Source organism: Castor canadensis, chromosome X (genome assembly GCF_047511655.1).
Source record: "Castor canadensis chromosome X, mCasCan1.hap1v2, whole genome shotgun sequence".
NCBI classification, from domain to species: Eukaryota; Metazoa; Chordata; class Mammalia; order Rodentia; family Castoridae; genus Castor; species Castor canadensis.
In genome coordinates, this window is record NC_133405.1 from 853,595 (window position 1) to 870,640 (window position 17,046).

A 17,046-nucleotide genomic window follows, 5' to 3' on the forward strand; every position below is an offset into this window, starting at 1 on the left:
TAGCTTAGCTGTTGTAAATAGTGCTGCAATGAACATTGGTGTACAGGTGTCTCTATTGTATCCTGACTTATGTTCCTTTGGGTAGATACCCGGGGACAGTATCACTGAATCATTTGGCAGAAAAAATTAACATACAGAAATAAGTAGCTTCTTATATACTAACAGTGAACAGACTGAGATAGAAATCAGGGAGACAATCCCATTTACAATATCCTCAAAAAGAATAAAGTACCTTGGAATGAAGTAAACCAAAGAACTTTTCAATGAAAACTATAAACCACCGAAGAGAGAAATCAAAAAAGGCATCAGAGGATGGAAAGAGCCCCAGTGCTTGTGGATTGGTAGAATCAGCATTGTGAAAATGGCCTTAATATCAAAAGCAATTTACATGTTCAGTGAAATCCCTATCAAAATCCCAATGATATTATTCACAGAGATAAAAAAATCAATCCAAACAATACATATGGAAACACAAAAGACCTCGAATAGCTAAAGCAATTCTGAGCAAAAAGTCCAATAGGAGGTATCTCAATACCTGACTTCAAACTATACTACAGAGCCATACAATAAACAGCATGGTATTGGCACAAAAGTAGACATGAAGATCAATGGATTAGAATAGAAGAACCAGACAAACCTATGCAGCTATAGCCAACTGCTCTTTGACAAAGGAACCCAAAACACACAATGGAGAAAAGACAGCCTCTTCAACAAATGTTTCTGGGAAAATTGGATATCCACATGTTGAAGACTGAAACTAGATCCCTGTCTTGCACCCTGTACTAAAATCAACTCAAAGTGGATCAAAGACCTTAATATAAGGCCTGAAATTCTGAAACAACTACAAGAATTAGTTGGAAATACACTGGAACATATAGGTATAGGGAACGACTTCTTAAGTAGAACTCAAAAGGCTTAGTATCTAAGAGAAAGAATGAACAAATGGGAGTGCATCAAACTAAAGAGCTTCTGCACAGCAAAGAAGCTCCCAGACTCAAGAGACAGCCCACAGAATGGGAGAAAATCTTTGCCAGCTACTCATCTGATAAGGGACTAATATTCAGAGTCTACAGGTAACTCAAAAAACTCAGCCTCCAAAGAATCAACATCCCCATGAAGAAATGGGCACATGAATTAAACAAGGAATTCTCAAAGGAAGAGGTACAAATGGCCAGTAAATACATGAAGAAGTACTCAACTTCCCTGGCTATAAAAGACATGCAAATCATAACAAACCTTAGATTTCATCTCACCCCAGTTGAAATGGCCATATTCAAGGGCAATAACAACATCAAATGCTGGTAAGGATGCAGTGAGACATCCTTACCACTGTTGGTGAGAATGCAAATTAGTATAACCATTACGGAAAGCAGTACGGTGATTCCTCAAAAAGGTAAAGCTAGAACTTCCGTATGATGCAGTGACACCTCTTTTATTTGTTTTCAATGATGACATCTGATGTAAATGAGGAGAAACCTGTTTAGAAAGCTGAGTATTTGAAAATAGGCTTCATTACTCTTTTCAAGAACAACAAACTCAACTGGACTCATGTGCAATGACCTGCATGTATTATTTTGCTGTAAACAGTTGAGCAGGTGGCTGGAATTAGTACTGCTTCTGCTCAGCCAAACCGTATCGTGACATCTTTTTCTTCTTCAGAAACTCGTTTTGACATTTGGCAGTAAAATCAACTGCTCTTTCTGTTACTGTGTATAACATGACCTTTGCCATTTCTTACAGCACAAAAGCAATAGCCCTGGGCCTGCCTCTCCCCACCAACAGCCTCTTTTACCACCACTTCCCTTTTCTCCAGCAGTGCTGGGTGCTAGTTCACTGGCCATGAAGCAAGGCAGGGACAATCAAAGCAGGGCAGAAAGCTGGCACAGGTTTGGAGGAAACATGGTAAAGGTAGAGAGAAGACAGCCCAGAGGATCTTAGGCCACAGGTGCAGTATGAGGCCAACTGTAAATACTTTTTTCACATGCACTTGTCCCAGACCAGGCCCCAGACTCAAAAAAGAGCATGTTGACCCGCAAAGCTGAACAGAGAAGAAGGGGCTCAAAGCCTAAGGGAAAGAGTCTTTGAACCCTGGACCCTTGTGCTCTGGCCCGTTTATTCACTTCCTTAAGTTTCCAGCTCCATAGTTAATATTTATTTCCATTAATTTTAAATTGCATTTTTATCACTTCCTTTTTTTCATTGTGTCCTTTGTTTTTATAAGTTTGATTTTATTTTTTGCAACTAAGAGTATGGAATTGGTGTAAGCTGAACACCATGAGATAAAAGCAGAGCCTAGACTCAGACCCTCACATACAGGGCACTTCATTTATGACAGAGGGGTGCCGGAGAGTTATAGGGACAGGACAGCCTCTCCAACACAAGGTGTGACATCTCTGGATGGCACTCCAGGTGGCCTACTATGCAGTTATGTATGAACACCAGTTCCAGTTGGAGCTCAGTGGGAAAGGCAGAACAATAAGCTATACATGTTCCCTCTGTTTTGTTGGACACATTTTTTATTCACCCTTCTGTTTTAGTCTTTATTTCATGGTCAAAATCTCTAATTAGTTTTAACTTTCATTTGCCTTTGTATGAAAGAACAAAACCTGCATTTATGTTGAAATTTCAAATTGTTACACTGTTTCTCTTCAAAATTTAAACCATTTTGATCCTAAATTTGAGATTTTTGATGCACTTTCATACTCTATGGTGACAAAAGTGAAGATAGTGATTACCTATATTGGAGAGATAATTATTGATTGGAAAAGGACATGAAAGAACTTTCTGGAATGATGCAAATGTTCTGTATCTCATTCTGGGTAGTGGTTACATGGGTATATACATATACAAAAAATTATTGATCCATAAATTTAATATTTGTACATTCCCTGCATGTAAACCAGTTAGTATGAAAGGAAAAAGAAACTCCAGGGGCATCAAAAAGTTAATGTAAGTAAGTAACTATAAAAGATACAGGAAAATTTTTTATCTTGGATGTGGAAGACTTTCAGCAACAAGGCATAAAAAACAGAAAAAAGAAATACTTATTTCCATTCAATTCAACAAATATTTTAATGATCACCTGCTACTATGTAACAGGTACTGTTGTGGGCACTGTAGATACATAAATAAGTGAAATAAAGATATCTTTTATTTTGGATTTTACATTCTGGCAAGATGTTGATAGGGCACTGTTAGTACACTACCCAAATCCTCTGGGACCTCTTTCCTGTTTGATGTACTCCTTCTCAGCCTCAGTGTCTTCTCTAGAACCTGAGGCAGGGTCATACAAGGTACAGCTTCCTCCTGGTTTGTTCTCTCTCTCTGTCTCTCTCTCTCTTTCTCCATACCTTTTGAACCCACCCATTATGCTTTGAGGAAGCATAGGCCATGTGAAGAGACACTTCCCTCAGACTCTACTGAGTGATCCCAGCTTGCATACAGCACAAAATTTCTCACCATGTAAGACTTTTTAGAAGTAGATTCTTCCAGCCCTTAGTTTACCCATGTGAGCCAATGACACATGGAGCAGACAAAGCTAACCCCTAGTGCCTGCCCAAAGTGGAGATGCATGTGTAAAGCAAATGATTGTTACTGAGTCGCTAAATTTGGAGGTGGTCTGTTGTGTCACAATAATTACTAGACCATCTGCTGAAGATAGGTGACATATGAAGCACATACAAGTTATATGCTATAAAATATTTTAGAATATGGCTAGTATGATAAACAGAAAAAGAGCAGTGTGAGGAGGGATTGACTGCATGACAATCTGTGGGGCACCAGCTGCATGTTGGAAAAGGGCAGGTAAGATGAGACTTGGGCAGACTTGAAGGATATGAGGGTCTTCTATTCTGTTTCATTGGTATACATGTCTGCTTTTGTGTCTTTGCCATGCTGTTTTTGTTATTATGTGTCTATAGTACAGTTTGAAGTCCGCTATTATGATACTAACATATCATAATATGATTGCTTTGATTACTCAGGGTCTTTTGTGTTTCCATATGCCTTTTAGGATTACGTTTCTGTTTCTGTGAAGAATGTCATTGGAATTTTGATGTGGATTGCATTGCATGTGTATATCACTTTTGGAAGTATGGCCATTTTAACAATATTTATGCTGCTGATCCATGAACATGAGAGGTCTTTCCATCTTCTAGTGTTTTCTTCAATTTTAGTTCAGTGCTTTTTAGTTTACTTTGTAGAGATCTTAAACATATCTCGTTAAGTTTATGCCTAGATATATTTTAGGCTATTGTGAATGGCATTGCTTTCCTTATTACTTGTTCAGCAAGTTTGTTGTTGATGTATAGAAGAGCTACTGGTTTTTGTAGATGGATTTTTGTATCCTGCTACTTCGCTGAGAGTGTATATCAGATCTAAGTGTGTTTTGGTGGAGTCTTTAGGATCTTTTAAGTATAGAACCATCTACAAAGAGGGATAGTATGACTTCTTCCTTTTCTATTTGTATTCCTTTTATTTCTTTCTCATGCCTTATCACTCTAGTTAAGAATTCAAGAAATATATTGAGTAAGAATTGTCATAATGGACACCCTTGTCTCAGTCTTGATTTTAGAGGAAAATATTTCAGCTTTCCCTCATTTACTATGGAGTTGGCTATGGGTTTTCCATATGTAGTCTTTATTATACTGAGGTATGAATCTTTTATTCTTAGTTTCTTCAGAGATTTATTGTGAGAGGATGTTGGATTTTGTCAAAGGATTTTTCTGCATCTATTGAGATGATTATGTGATCCTTCTCTATTTTTATGTTTATATGCTATATTAAGTTTATCAACATTTGCATATATTTCACTGTCCCTGCATTCCTGGAATTAAGCCAACTTGATCATATGAATGATCTCTTTAATGTGTTCTTGCATTTAGTGTGCAAATATTTTATTGAGGATTTTGCACTTATCATCAAGGAAATTAGCTTGTACTATTGCTTTTTGTTATGACCTTATCTGGTTTTGGTATCAAGATAAGAGAATGAGTTTGGAAGTGTTGCTTCCTTTGTATTTTGTCAAAAAGTTTGAGGAACATTGGTGTTAATTCTTTAAAGTCTGGTAGAATTCACAGTGAATCCATCTGGTGAAGCTAGATCCCTATCTCTCACCCAGTACAAAAATCAACTCAAAATGGATCAAAGACCTTAATGTAAGACCTGAAACTTTGAAACTACTATAGGAAAACATTGGGGAAGCATTTTAAGATATCAACATAGACAAGGACTCCCTGAACAGAACTCCAGGAGCTCAGGAAATGAGATCAAAAAGTGGGATTGTATCAAATTATAAAACATCTACACAGCAAAACCATCATGAGAATGAAGAGACAGCCTACAGAATGCTACCTTTGCTAGATATTCATAAGATAAAGAGTATTTAAAAAGCTCCAAAAATTAAACACCAAAAGAACAATCAAGCTAGTAAGTGGCAAACAAACTGAACAGACACTTTTTAAATAGTGAAGTACAAATAGCCTATAAATACATGAAAAAACATGTTTAACATCCTTAACCACCAGGGAAATGCAAATCAAAACTACATTAAGATTATACCTTATCCACATAAGAATGGCTATCATTAAGAAAACAAATAATAACAAATATTGGAGAGCATACAGAGGAAAATGGTACCCCAGACACTGCTGGAGGGAATGTCCATTACTCCAGCAACTCTGGAAACCAATATGGAAGTTCCTCAAAAATTAAAAATTGAACTCTCATATGATCCAAACACTTTTGGATATATACCCAAATGCATCAAAGTAAGCTTACTATAGAGATACCTGTATATTCATGTTAATTGTGACACCATTCACAATGGCCAAATTATGGAATCAAGCAATGGACAGATGAATGAGTAATTAAGATGTAAAGCACAGCATGGTACTGGCACAAAAACAGACATGAAGACCAATGGAACAGAATAGACCTAGACACAAACCCACTCAACTACACCCATTTGATTTTTGACAAAGGAGCCCAAAAAGTGTTGGAGAAAAGAATCTCTTCAAAAAATGGTGCTGGGAGAACTAGAGAACCACCTGTAAAATATTGAAACTAGATTCCACTCTCTCACCCTGTACAAATATCATTTTAATGCAAGATCTGAAGCTGTGAAACTACTACAGAAAAGAATAGGGAATACACTGTAATGTATAGGAATAGGTAATAACTTCATGAATCAAACTCCAATAGGTCAGCAATTAAGAAAAAAGATTGACAAATGGGACTGCATCAAACTAAAAAGCTTCTGCACAGCAAAGAAAACAATCACTGGACTGAAGAGTCCTCCTACAGAATGGGAGAAAATCTTTGCCAGTTATACATCTGACAAGAAATCAATAACCAGAATATATAAGGAGCTCAAAAAATTAACCCTGCAAAGAATGAACAACCCACTAAATAAATAGGCAAATGAACTCAATAGCTAATTCTCAAAAGAAGAAATACAAATGACCATAAATACATGAAGAAATGCTCAACATCCCTAGCCATAAAAGAAATGCAAATCAAAAGTACATTAAGATTTTGCCTCCAGTCAGAAGGGCTATCATCAATAATGCAACAACAAATGCTGGCAAAGATGTAGAGAAAAAGAAACACTATCCACTGTTTGTGGGAATGCAAATGAATACAACCACTGTAGAAAGCAGTATGGAGGTTCCCCAAAAAACTAAAAATAGAACACAGTAAAATCCAATGATACCACTCTTGAGCAAATACCCAAAGAAATGCATGCCAAGATATGATAGAGCCACTTGCACACCCATGTTTATTGTAGCACTATTTACAATAGCCAAGCTTTAGAAATATCCCAGATGCCCTACCACTGATGAATGGATTAAGAAAATGTGGTATAGACACACAGTGGAGCATTATTCAGTCATAAAGACGAATGAAATTATGTTGTTTGCAGGTAAATGGATGGAACTGGAGACTTGTGTTAGCAAAGTAAGCCAGGCTCAGAAGGACAAAGGTCACATGTTTTCCTTCATAGGTGGAAGCTAGACCTATAAGATAAATGCATACATAAATATATGTATATATATATATGATCTTACATACAGACAGAGGGGGAAGGGAGGGAGAGAGAGAACATAAAGAGAGAGAACATAATTTTAATAGTGAGTCTGTCTGAGGGAAGAAAGGAGAGGCAGAAGAGGAAAAGTGAATGATAGAAAATGAATAATATTGAAATAGATTGAATCTGTGTATGAAGATAGTATAATAAAATGCACTAAATGAATAGGGGAGGAGGGCAATAGAGAAAGAGGAAGTAATAGCAGGGGTTAATCTGACTAGAGTATGACATGTACTTGTGTGAAATACCAAGGCGAAACCACCTTCAACAATCAATATTCACGTAAAAGATGAAGGACAGGAAGGTAAAATATGTTCTGTCTGGGGTTGGGTACCAGTGGAAGGGGGGAAGGTAAACAGAGAGGGTGAAGAAGGGTGACTATAATACATGTACTTGGTGTATGTGTATGACAATAGAATAATGAAAAAGAAAAGGTGGTATATAAGCACAGTGAGCTTTGCTCAGTCATTACAAATAATGGTATTGTGAGTATTGGATTTGGGTCAAGATGGTGAATTAGAAGTATCTACTGTCTTGATTCCATGAATAAGAAGAATCAGGTAAAAAGGAAAGACTATATTCTGGAGAAAGAAATAGAAGAGTATTGGGAATCATGAAAGAGGTGTCAGGGCAGCAGAAAAACACAGAGAAACTGAGACAACAGAGAAAAGCAGCAAATAGTTTCTAGCCCTTTGTCCAGTTCCCTAGCAGTGGGAGGGAAGATGAAGATCCAGTCAGAAAGTATGCCAATTTTTTTTCAAGATGGTGACTAGAGGGAAGTAGCTGGCAGCATAAACTCTGTAAATCTGGAATCTTGCTAGGACGCTGGACCCACACTTGGCAGAAAAAAACCACCAAGAATAAGCAAAACTCAGACACCCTGAACCCCCAGCCCTTACAGGGCTTCTCTATGCCACATTACATTGAGAAAAGAGGAGGGCTTCCACGCTGCCAGTTGCCGGCTCCAAACCTGCTTGGGAGATGTGGACCAACAGGTGAGCGGGTAAGCAGCACATGGTATTCCCACAGTCACCCCTGGGAAAAGTCAGCATAGCTCCCTGGACAGGCTGACCCCCACCCTGCAAAAAGGAAAAAAAAACTAAACAATAAACTGGAAATTGAAAAGGACACACAGCAGAAAGGGCGGGGTGCTTTGAGCTTACTGGAGAAGAGGGGAGGGGCAGCTCCCCACAGGAACTTTCAGCAAGCAGCCTGCAGGAGCACCCGGCTGCCGAGCTTGGAGTAACACCATAACTACAAAGACTGAAGTACCATTGCTCCTGAACCTGGAATTTTTCTTTTCTTCCTCTTTCTCTCTAAGTGCTTGTCTTGTTCACTGTGTATTAGTTCACCATCTCACCCTGTAGATTTCTTTGGTATTCCTTTTTTTTTCTTTTTTCTCTTTCTTATTTTCCTTTTTTCTCTCTCTCTAAGTACTTATCTTGTTCACTGCTTGTTAGTCCATCATCTGTCCCTGTTGATTTCTTTTTCTTCTCTCTTGCTCTTTCTTTTTTCTCTTCCCTTCCTGATTTTATTAGTTTTAATATTGTAAGTTAGCCAATACTAAATTACACACAGAACAGTGTTAGAAATAGCACCAAGTGGAATGATAGGAAGACAAAAAAGGAATGGAAACAATTCTCCTAATTCAGTACAGGATACAGAGGGAAATGAAGAAAACAGATACACAGTCCCAGACCCCAACAAAACAAAGACAAACTATCCTAAGGAACCCAACAAAGTCCACAAGAACACGTGAAAGAAGAAATCACTGAGAATTTCATGGAGATGCTACTAGACAAAGTCAACCAAAATGTACGGGAAGCACTCAAGAAATTCCAAGACAACAAAAACAGAGAATATGAAAAGACATAAAAACAAATAAGTGAACTCATAGGAGCTGTAAATAAATACCAAAGTGAAACAGAGAACACAATAAATGGAGAAATAAATAAATTAAGGATGAAAATTGATAATATTAAAGAGGAAGTGACCCATGATATGAAAAACCTCGGGGGGAAAAAAACAGAAATACAAAACACAATGGCAGGCTACTCCAGCAGAATTGAACAAGCAGAAGACATAATCTCAGAACTTGAAGATGAAATGGAAATTAAAGGAAAAACTGAAGAGAAATTACTCAAACAACTCAAGACCTATGAAAGGAATATGCAAGAATTCACTGACTCTATTAAAAAACCAAACTTGAGAATCATGGGCATTGAAGAAGGAAAAGAGGCACAAGCAAAAGGGATTCATAATATATTCAACAAAATACTAACAGAAAATTTCCCAAATCTAGAGAAAACTATGCCAATTCAGGTACAGGAAGCCTCCAGGACACCAAACAGACTTGACCAAAATAGAAGTACACCATGACATGTTATTATTAAAACAACAAGCACAGAGAATAGAGAAAGAATATTGAAGGCTGTAAGAGAGAAAAAACAAATAACATACAAAGGTAAACCCATCAAAATCACAGCAGATTTCTTATCAGAAATCTTAAAAGCAAGAAGAGCATGGAGTGAGGTTTTCTGGGCACTGAATGAAAATAACTCTAGGATACCCTACCCAGCAAAACTATCATTCAAAATAGATGGAGCAATAAAAGTCTTCCATGAGAAGCAGAAACTAAAACAATACATGACCACTAAGCCACCACTACAAAAGATTCTGCAAGGAATTCTGCATACGGAAAATGAAAGCATAAAAAACTATGAAAGGACAGGCAGTACCAAACCAGAGGAGAAGAAAAGGCAAGAAAGTAGAGCGTAATATTAACTTAACTCCACACAATCAAACCCTTAAACAACAAAGACAACTAATTGACAGGAATCACCACATACCTATCAATAATAACACTGAATGTTAATGGACTTAACTCCCCCATCAAAAGACACCGTTTGGCAAACTGGATTAAAAAGGAAGATCCAACAATCTGTTGTTTACAGGAGACCCATCTCATTGACTGAAACAAACACTGGCTTAGGGTGAAAGGCTGGAAGAAGATTTACTAAGCTAATGGCCCCAGAAAACAGGCAGGAGTAGCAATACTTATCTCCGACAAAGTAGACTTCAAACTTACACTGATCAAATGAGATAAAGAAGGACATTCCATACTAATAAAAGGGGAAATACATGAAAGGAAATAATAATTATCAACCTATATGCACCCAACGTCAATGCACCCAATTTTATCAAACATACTCTGAAGGACCTAAAAACATATACAAATTCTAACACAGTGATAGTGGGAGACTTTACTACCCCCATCACCAATAGATAGGTCATCCAAACAAAAAAATCAATACAGAAATCCTAGAATGAAATCACACCATAGATCAAATGGACCTAGCCTATGTCTACAGAATATTTCATCCAACCTCTGCACAATATACATTCTTCTCAGCAGCCCATGGAACTTTCTCCAAAATTCATCATATCTTAGGGCACAAAGCAAGCCTCAGCAAATATAAGAAAATAGAAATAATCCCATGCATTCTATCTGACTACAATGCATTAAAACTAGAACTCAACAACAAAACAACAGTAAAAACATGCAAACAATTGGAAGCTGAAAAACACATTGCTCAATGATCAATGGGTCATTGATGAAGTAAAAGAGGAAATTAAAAGGTTCCTGGAAGTTAATGAAAATGGAAACATGACCTACTGGAACCTATGGGACACAGCAAAGGCACTCCTAACAGGAAAATTTATAGCCATGACTACATATATTAAAAAGACAGAAAGATCTCAAATCAATGACCTAATGATACATCTCAAACTCCTAGAAAAACAAAAACAAGCAAATCCCAAAACAAGCAGCAGGAGAGAAATAATTAAAATAAAGGCTAAAATCAATGAAACAGAAATAAAAAAAACCATACAAAGAAGCAATGAAACAAAAAGTTAGTTCTTTGAAAAAATAAATAAAATTGCCAGACCCTTGACAAACCTGAATAAAATGAAGAGAGAAAGAACCCAAATCAGTAAAATCAGAAATGCAAAAGGGGAGATGCCAACAAACACCACGGAAATCATCAGAGACTATTTTGAGAGCCTGTATCTAATAAATTTGAAAATCTTGAAGAAATGGACAGATTTCTAGACACTTATCATCATCCTAGATTGAACCAAGAGGAAATTTACTACTTGAATAGATCTATAACACAAAATGAAATTGAGGCAGCAATAAAGAGTTTCCCAAAAAAGAAAAGTCCAGAACCTGATGGATTCTCTGCTGAATTCTATTAGACCTATAAAGAAGAACTAATACCAACCCTCCTTAAACTGTTCCATGAAATAGAAAGGGAAGAAAAACTGCCTAACTCATTCTATGAAGCCAGTATTACACTCATCCCAAAACTAGACAAAGACACCTACAAAAAGGAGAACTATAGGCCAATCTCCTTAATGAACATTGATGCAAAAATCCTCAATAAAATATTAGCAAACCAAATCCAACAACACATCAGAAAGATCTTTGACCACGATAAAGTTGGCTTCATCCCAGGGATGCAGGGATGGTTTAACATATGCAAATCTATAAATGTAATACAGCACATCAATGGAAGCAAAGACAAAAACCACCTGATATCTCAATAGATGCAGAAAAATCCTTTGATAAGATCCAACACCACTTTATGATAAAAGTATTAAGAAAGCTAGGACTAGAAAGAATGTACCTCCACATTGTAAAGGCTATATATGACAAACCTACAGCCAACCTCATACTTAATGATGAAAAATTGAAACCATTTCCCCTAAAATCAGGAACGAGACAAGGGTTTCCACTATCTCCACTCCTATTCCACATAGCACTGGAATTCCTAGCCAGAGCAATTAGGCAAAAAGAAGGAATAAAAGGAATACAAATAGGTAAAGAAACTGTCAAAATATCCCTATTTGCAGACGACATGATCCTTTATCTTAAAGACCAAAAAACTCCACCCCAAAACTCCTAGACACCATAATCAGCTACAGCAAGGTAGCAGGATACAAAATTAACTTACAAAAATCTTAGCTTTTCTATACACCAATAACAAACAAACTGAGAAGGAATATATGGAAACATTTCTATTTACAATAGCCTCAAAAAAAATCAAATACCTAGGTGTAAACCTAACAAAAGATGTGAAAGACCTTTACAAGGAAAACTATAAACTTCTGAAGAAAGAGATCGAGGAAGACTATAGAAAGTGGAGAGATCTCCCATGTTCATGGATTGGTAGAATCAACATAGTAAAAATGTTTATATTACCAAAAAAAATCTACATGTTTAATGCAATTCCCATCAAAATTCCAATGACATTCATTAAAGAGATTGAAAAATCTACAGTTAAATTCATATGGAAACACAAGAGGCCACGAATAGCCAAGGCAATACTCAGTCAAAAGAACAATGGTGGAGGTATCACGACACCTGACTTCAAACTATATTACAAAGCAATAGCAATACAAACAGCATGGTACTGGCACAAAAACAGACATGAAGACCAATGGAACAGAATAGGGGACCTGGATATGAACCCACATAGCTATGCCCAACTTATCTTTGACAAAGGCACTAAAAATATATGATGGAGAAAAGACAGCCTCTTCAACAAATGTTGTTGGGAAAAGTGGTTATCAGCCTGCAAAAAACTGAAACTAGATCCATGTTTATCACCCTGCACTAGTATCAACTCAAAATTAATCAAGGAACTTAATATCAGACCTGAAATTCTGTAGTTGGTACAGGAAAGAGTAAGAAACACCCTGGAAGTAATAGGTATAGGCAAAGACTTCCTTAATAGAAACCCAGCAGCTTGGCAACTAAGAGAAAGTATGAACAAATGGGACTTCATAAAGCTACAAAGCTTCTGCACAATAAAAGAAATGGTCTCTAAACTGAAGAGATCACCCACAGAGTAGGAGAAAATGCCAGCTATACATCAGAAAAAGGACTGATAACCAGAATATACAAGGAACTCATAAAACTAAACTCTTTGAAAATCAATGAACCAATAAAGAAATGGGAAATTGAACTAAACAGAACTTTCTTAAAAGAAGAAACTCAAACGGCCAAAAAACCACATGAAAAAAAATGCTCACTATCTCTAGCCATAAAGGAAATGCAAATCAAAACCACACTAAGGAGTATTATCTGAAGATGGTGGCTAGAGGGAGGAAGCAGAAAGCGAGCCTGCTATAGTGAAATCTTGGAGAGATGCTGGAGACACACCTTGCAGGCAAAACCACAGAGAAGAGGCAAAACTTTGACCCCTCCACACCTCCAGCCTGCGCAGAGCATCTCCACTTCACATTAAATGGAGAAACCAGGAGGGCCCCCGGGCCACCGCCGGTCACCCACATCCAGATGGCTTGGGAAGATGCAGACCACAAGGTGAGCTAAGTGGTACACAGTACTTCCATAGAAAACCCTGGGCCAGATCAGCATAGCCCCCTGGACAGACAGATCTCCACCCAGGGAAAAAAGAGAAACTGAATAATAAGCAATAAGAACAATAAAGACACGTTGCAAAGAGGGTAGGGCGCACTGAGTGCCGAAGAGTGGAGGAGGGAATCCCTCCCAGAACTATAAATAAACAGGCCGGGCCTGGCCAGAGAGGCTCCAGTGGGAGCGGGGGCGTGCGCCCAGCAACCAGGAGCGGGAAAGCTGGTGAGAGTGACGGGGGGAGGAAAACTCCACAGGAGAGGGGGGAAGACCCACTTCCCACGTGAACTGTAACTAAACATGCAGGCCTGAGAAAGCGGGTGCAGTGTCACCTCCCCCAGTGTGCTTGGAAAGGGGAAAGCTTGTAGCAGAGGCTCACGCACAGGAGAACTCTGAGCAAACAAAGCCTGCGGGGCCAGGTGAGTGCTAAGCTCACCCCAGAGATCTGCATAAACAATGCCTCCAGCAACAGCAGGCTGACAGCAGCGAGCAGGATAGCCACAGCCTCAGATAGCCATTCACAGAACTGTCTCCTGACTCTTTTTTTTTCTCTCTCCCTACCTGTGATGAGAAAACAACCAAACTACACGTGCATGCTGAAAAACTTACTGAAACTGTATTGCATTTGAACTTGGGACACTTTGTGGGGTTTTTTTTCTTGTTTTGTGCAGTTTTGTTCTATTTTATGTTACCCCTTTGATGAGACAACTACAGAACAACATCTGAGGCATCATCTCCAGGATTGGAGGCTGAGATGGACACCAAAATTATTAAGACTGAAACTTCATTGCATTTGAACTTTGAGGTTTTTTTTAATTTTCTATTTTTCATTTTGTTTTATTTTATATATATAATTTTTTTCTTTCATTTACTTACTTTTTATTTATTCTTATCTTTATACTTATTTTTTATTTTCAATCATCTCTCTGTCTCTCTAATGCCTGTTTAGCTTACTGTCGATTAGTACAGTTTATATCTTTGAAACTTTTTTGTTTGATTCTTTGTTTTGTTTTTTCCTACTTGTCTGTTTATTTGTTTTTCCCTTTTCCTTTAACTTTTTGCTTTCCATCTCCTCTCACCATTCCATTCTAAATATCACCATTGTTATTATTACAAGGTAGAAAATACTTAATCACACACAGTACAGGGACAGTAACAACACCAAGGGCAATGATGGGAAGACAGAAAAAAGAGGGAAACCAGTTTCCCCACAGCAAAAAATTAGTACAGGAACCACAGGGAAATGAAGAAAACAGATACTCAGATCCAGACTCCAACAAAATGAAGATAAACTATGCCAAAGGACCCAATGAAGCCCACAAGAATAATTTAAAAGAAGACATACTACAGGTACTCAATGAGAATTTTATAGAGATGACATTGGATATGGTCAACCAAAATGTACAGGAGACACTCAAGAAATTCCAAGACAACAAATAACAGATAAATGAACTCAGGACAAAAATAGACAACATCAAAGAGGAAACCAGCCAGGATATGGAAAACCTCAGAAAAAAGAACAAAACAGAACTGCAAAACAAAATTGAAGGCCAATCCAGCAGAATAGAACAAACAGAAGAATCTCAGAACTCGAAGGTGAAATGGTAATTAAAGGAAAAAACCGAAGAATTATTAATTAAACAACTCAAGACCTATGAAAAGAAAATGCAAGAACTCACTGACTCCATCAAAAGACCAAACTTGAGAATCACAGGCATTGAAGAAGGAGAAGAGGTGCAGCAAAGGGAATGTGTAATATATTCAACAAAATAATAACAGAAAAATTCCCAAATCTAGAGAAATCTATTCCCATACAGATGCAAGAGACCTCCAGGACACCAAACAGACCAGATCAAAATAGAACTACCCCACAACATATCATCATTAAAACAACAAGTTCAGAAACCAGGGAAAGAATATTGAAGGCTGTAAGAGAGAAAAAACAAATAACATACAAAAGTAAACCCATCAAAATCACAGCAGACTTCTCAACAGAAACATTAAAAGCAAGAAGAGCGTGAGGTGAGATCTTCTGGGCACTGAATGAAAAAAACTTCAACCCCAGGATACTCTACCCAGCAAAACTATCATTCAAAATAGATGGAGCAATAAAAGTCTTCCATGATAAGCAGAAACTAAAACAATATGTGACCACAAAGCCACCATTACAAAAGATTCTTCAAGGGATTCTGCACACAGAAAGTGACACCCAACTTAACCATGAAAAGACAGGCAGCACCAAACTACAGGAAAAGAAAAAGCAAGACAGTAGAGAGTAACCCCAACTTAGGTACACACAATCAAACCTTCAAACAACTAAGACAACTAAATGACAGGAATCACCACATACCTATCAGTACTAACACTTAATGTTAACGGACTTAATTCACCCATCAAAAGGCACCATTTGATGAACTGGATTAAAAAGGAAGGTCCAACAATTTGTTGCTTACAGGAGACCCATCTCACCGACAGAAATAAGCATAGGCTTAGGATGAAAGGCTGGAAGAAGATTTACCAAGCCAATGGCCCCTGAAAACAAGCAGGAGTAGCAATACTTATCTCTGACAAAGTAGACTTCAAACCTACATTGATCAAACGAGATAAAGAAGGACATTCCATACTAATAAAAGGGGAAATAGACCAAAAGGAAATAATAATCATCAATCTGTATGCACCCAATGTCAACGCACCCAATTTCATCAAACATACCCTGAAAGACCTAAAAGCATATATTAACTCCAACACAGTGGTTGTGGGAGACTTTAATACCCCATTATCATCAATAGATAGGTCATCCAAACAAAAAAATCAATAAAGAAATCCAAGATCTAAAATATACAATAGATCAAATGAACCTACTTGATGTCTACAGAACATTTCATCCAACTTCTACACAATATACATTCTTCTCAGCAGCCCATGGAACCTTCTCCAAAATAGATCATATCCTAGGGCACAAAGCAAGTCTCAGCAAATATAAGAAAATAGAAATTATACCATGCATTCTATCTGATCACAATGCAATAAAACTAGAACTCAACAACAAAAGTAAAGACAAAAAACATGCAAACAGCTGGAAACTGAATAACTCATTACTTAATGAACAATGGATCATTGATGAAATACAAGAGGAAATTAAAAAGTTCCTGGAAGTCAATGAAAATGAAAACACAACCTACTGGAACCTATGGGACACAGCTAAGGCAGTCTGAGAGGAAAGTTTATAGCCATGAGTGCATATATTAAAAAGACTGAAAGATCCCAAATCAATGACCTAATAATACATCTCAAACTCCTAGAAATACAAGAACAAGCAAATCCCAAAACAAATAGAAGGATTGGTAGAATCAACATAGTAAAAATGTTGATACTCCCAAAAGTAATCTAAGTGTTTAATGCAATTCCAATCAAAATTCCAATGACATTCATTAAAGAGATTGAAAAATCTACTGTTAAATTTATATGGAAACACAAGAGGCCATGAATAGCCAAGGCAATACTCAGTGAAAAGAAC